At 42.5% G+C, this 4,735-nt stretch overlaps 1 long non-coding RNA gene across 1 annotated transcript; it reads right to left on the bottom strand.

Moving 5' to 3' along the window:
* Window positions 1-403: 403 nt before the first annotated feature.
* LOC135374859 (uncharacterized) lies at window positions 404-2,332 on the bottom strand. The gene is made up of 4 exons (XR_010417128.1): window positions 2,107-2,332; window positions 1,875-1,969; window positions 1,634-1,751; window positions 404-638 (listed from the first exon to the last, which is right to left on the bottom strand). It is a non-coding gene; the product is annotated as an uncharacterized LOC135374859 (long non-coding RNA).
* Between the last annotated feature and the right edge of the window lie 2,403 nt (window positions 2,333-4,735).

Genomic DNA, 4,735 nt, shown 5'->3' with positions numbered 1-4,735 from the left:
GTCAATGAGCGCCTGAAATGTAACATCTCCAGTGGCGTAGCCCGACCTCAAAGGTGGGGGGGCTCGATACGAATACTCCCCCCCCCGCTGATCCTGTGTCGACAACACACACATACTTGTGCACACTTCAAACTGAGGATTAAAAAAGGGAACGAAAATAGTTGATTTAGATGTTCACAGTACGATTACATGTATAGGCTGTCATGACCAATGAAGTGGTGTCACGAGATTGGAAGTATTTTGAAAAGCTCATACTTTGAAAACCATTCAAGAATGCTTCTTAGATAGACGCCATGAACTGCAAGAACTTTCGCGATAGTCACACTGGTCCCCCCCCCCCATATATTATGTTCTCGGATTTGCACGATTTGTGTGGGTCGGTCCGTGGCAGGTAGGGGGGGGGCTCGAGACCCCCTAGCCCCCTCGTGGCTACACCACTGAACATCTCTGACTGGTAGCAGGATGGCCCACGTTCAATTCCTGGTGCTAGCACTGACTGGCTTTTTCATTACTTATTTGTTGGAAGTTTCGATGTGGTTGAGAACCATTCGTCAACCATTGTATCCTCATGAGGTGATGAGGGTTTGTCATCCCAAAGAGACTCCCTTTCTGGCATGTGTCCTTATGGATGCTCATCACTGCAGAAAAAAGAAAGAAAGAAAGGAAAAGCATTTAATGACAAGAAATGGATAGTTGCATTTACTGCATAATGATTGTGCACAACAGAAAGAATACTTTTGCACAGAAGGCTGTACTTCTTGATGTCTAACATCAAGTTACAAAATTCCAGAATATATGACATGTTGTAAGGTAGAGAATAAGTAGAGTTATTGAGTTGTCGAGTTGAGTTGACGGGACAGTTGTACCCCCTTTTTATTTTATTATATATGATTATATAATTATCTTTATGTCTGTACCACCTCTCGCTCTCTACATTACAACATGTTTTATATATTCTGGGATTTTGTAACTTCATGTCAGACATTGACAAGAGCAGCCTTGTGCACGAAAGTCTCGTCTCATTAAAATTTAGATGCTCTCAACAGTCTTCTTTCTGTTGTGAATCTCTATCGCAGCATACCTGCACATTGCTGTTCTACGTACTGTGACATTGCAGTAAGAGTATGGACTTTGGGTAAAAAGACTACACAGCAATGCTCAGGTATTTTGCCTATCGAACAGTATGTATGTATGCAGTATGCACACAGTATTTGTGCACCGGACCCACTAAAAATGTAGTGAATGTGGCATTGCCCACGGTAATGCACCAAGTTGAACACAATTATTGTAGAATCCAGGTATTTTAGCTTACATGTCAAGCCAGTACCACACCAGTATCCAGTGTGAAGTTGTGACAAATAAATAGTTTCCATTTTTCTTAGCTCTCAGAAAACAGACAGTGAATTAATAAGAGTAGACAATGTTAACATGAATTCTGGGCTATTCTTCAGTTGAAGATTCACAGATAGTAAAGGCACCTTCCTCAATGGACCTTGATGACACTGAAAATTCTAAAATGTTATCAGAGGCAACATCAGCTTCGGTGTGTCAAAGGATTGTATGTCCAACAGTAATCCAGCTAACAGTAACAAAAATGTGCAAAAGACAAATTAACTGAACTAATGTAACGTACCTTCTATATCAGACAGTAAAGCTTGTACCACCCCATCCACAGGAACCAGTGTCCAGACACAAAAGTGCTTGAACTGGGAGATAGCAGCTAATCGGAATGGCGATCTTTGTTTTCCACCCTGGAAGCACAGGTTGTAACTTTGAGGGCAGATTTAAAAGTGGTGTCAAAATGTCTGCATGCGAGTGCACATGAAAAGTTGAACATAGATGAATACTCAAATTATAACATCACATTGTCATACCTGTTGGTGGAGGTGGACTGCAACTAACGTGTCAGCAATTTCTTCATGACCAGATGCAAGCCAGATCATGCTTCATTTCCGCCTTCAGCGTGCACCTGTGATAATTCAGAAGTTAGATTATCAATAGTACTATTGTGTTGTTAATCGTGGTTATATCAGAGTAAGCGCAGTAGGACAGCTGCACAATCGATTCATTAAGCTTGCTATTTTTTATATCCGAACCTCGACTTACCATTTTTTGCTCTCGTTTTTTGCCTTGATCCTCCGTGGCACGTTCAAAATGTTATGCGTCGGGCACCTCAGATTTTCATCAGACGATTTCGTGCCGAGATTCCAAATTGCCTCTGGAGTCGCGCGTAACCTATGATAACATTCGTGGACGAAATCCTTGCAGTGGAAATTAGCAGGCACCACTGTCAGCCAAGAGCTTCGCACTGCTTGGTCTTTTGGCAGCTTATAATAGGTAACACTTGAATCACCGATGAATTGTTCTAACAGCGTAGCACTCTCGCATCTTCGACAACTTCGCCGTGGCATATTTACGATTCATATCGCTCCAGCCCATAAAAGGCAAGGTCAGAACAAGGAAGTGCACTTTCCCAACGACGCTGTGCCAAAAAAAAACATTCACATGCTTTGTTTCCGGCTTAGCAACAACATAAGAGCTGTTCGCTTATGTACGATGCACAGAGGAGGAAACGAAAGAAGCCAAGCAGCCAAGCCAAGAGTCCATGCCAAGCCAAAGACAGATAAACCGAGAGCAGTGACGTCGGTGCGCCCGTGCGCAGGGTTTGCCGACGGTCTGACGGCCGGGCGTGGGAACTACAAAAACTGTTTTCTAAAAAACTACGAACAGTTGGAGCAAGATATTTCGCACACATATTCAGTGTTCGGTAATGAACACACAGCGCGAGTATCGCTCAGTTCTGCGGCACTTCAAAATCGGCATATCTGACCTTTAACGTCACCTGTCTGTCTTTTACATAATCGACAGCTGCCAAGTGGTCACATAATTTATTTCTACGCTCATGTGTTCAGTGTTGATGTAGACTGCTGCAATAGCAGGACAGAGATATACCCATGTTAACGTCACCTGTCTGTCTTTTACATAATCGACAGCTGCCAAGTGGTCACATAATTTATTTCTACGCTCATGTGTTCAGTGTTGATGTAGACTGCCGCAATAGCAGGACAGAGATATACCCATGTTAAGGTCACCTGTCTGTCTTTTACATAATCGACAGCTGCCAAGTGGTCACATAATTTATTTCTACGCTCATGTGTTCAGTGTTGATGTAGACTGCCGCAATAGCAGGACAGAGATATACCCATGTTAACGTCACCTGTCTGTCTTTTACATAATCGACAGCTGCCAAGTGGCCACATAATTTATTTCTACGCTCATGTGTTCAGTGTTGATGTAGACTGCTGCAATAGCAGGACAGAGATATACCCATGTTAACGTCACCTGTCTGTCTTTTACATAATCGACAGCTGCCAAGTGGTCACATAATTTATTTCTACGCTCATGTGTTCAGTGTTGATGTAGACTGCTGCAATAGCAGGACAGAGATATACCCATGTTAACGTCACCTGTCTGTCTTTTACATAATCGACAGCTGCCAAGTGGTCACATAATTTATTTCTACGCTCATGTGTTCAGTGTTGATGTAGACTGCTGCAATAGCAGGACAGAGATATACCCATGTTCATGTCACCTGTCTGTCTTTTACATAATCGACAGCTGCCAAGTGGTCACATAATTTATTTCTACGCTCATATGTTCAGTGTTGATGTAGACTGCTGCAATAGCAGGACAGAGATATACCCATGTTAACGTCACCTGTCTGTCTTTTACATAATCGACAGCTGCCAAGTGGTCACATAATTTATTTCTACGCTCATGTGTTCAGTGTTGATGTAGACTGCTGCAATAGCAGGACAGAGATATACCCATGTTAACGTCACCTGTCTGTCTTTTACATAATCGACAGCTGCCAAGTGGTCACATAATTTATTTCTACGCTCATGTGTTCAGTGTTGATGTAGACTGCTGCAATAGCAGGACAGAGATATACCCATGTTAACGTCACCTGTCTGTCTTTTACATAATCGACAGCTGCCAAGTGGTCACATAATTTATTTCTACGCTCATGTGTTCAGTGTTGATGTAGACTGCTGCAATAGCAGGACAGAGATATACCCATGTTAACGTCACCTGTCTGTCTTTTACATAATCGACAGCTGCCAAGTGGTCACATAATTTATTTCTACGCTCATGTGTTCAGTGTTGATGTAGACTGCTGCAATAGCAGGACAGAGATATACCCATGTTAACGTCACCTGTCTGTCTTTTACATAATCGACAGCTGCGAAGTGGCCACATAATTGATTTCTACGCTCATGTGTTCAGTGTTGATGTAGACTGCTGCAATAGCAGGACAGAGATATACCCATGTTAACGTCACCTGTCTGTCTTTTACATAATCGACAGCTGCCAAGTGGTCACATAATTTATTTCTACGCTCATGTGTTCAGTGTTGATGTAGACTGCTGCAATAGCAGGACAGAGATATACCCATGTTAACGTCACCTGTCTGTCTTTTACATAATCGACAGCTGCCAAGTGGTCACATAATTTATTTCTACGCTCATGTGTTCAGTGTTGATGTAGACTGCTGCAATAGCAGGACAGAGATATACCCATGTTAACGTCACCTGTCTGTCTTTTACATAATCGACAGCTGCCAAGTGGTCACATAATTTATTTCTACGCTCATGTGTTCAGTGTTGATGTAGACTGCTGCAATAGCAGGACAGAGATATACCCATGTTAACGTCACCTGTCTGTCTTTTCCATA

The sequence above is a fragment of the Ornithodoros turicata genome, chromosome 1, assembly GCF_037126465.1.
Source record: "Ornithodoros turicata isolate Travis chromosome 1, ASM3712646v1, whole genome shotgun sequence".
Classification (NCBI taxonomy): domain Eukaryota; kingdom Metazoa; phylum Arthropoda; class Arachnida; order Ixodida; family Argasidae; genus Ornithodoros; species Ornithodoros turicata.
The sequence above is the reverse complement of the archived record's forward strand: the minus strand, read 5'-3'. Positions and strand labels throughout refer to the sequence as shown.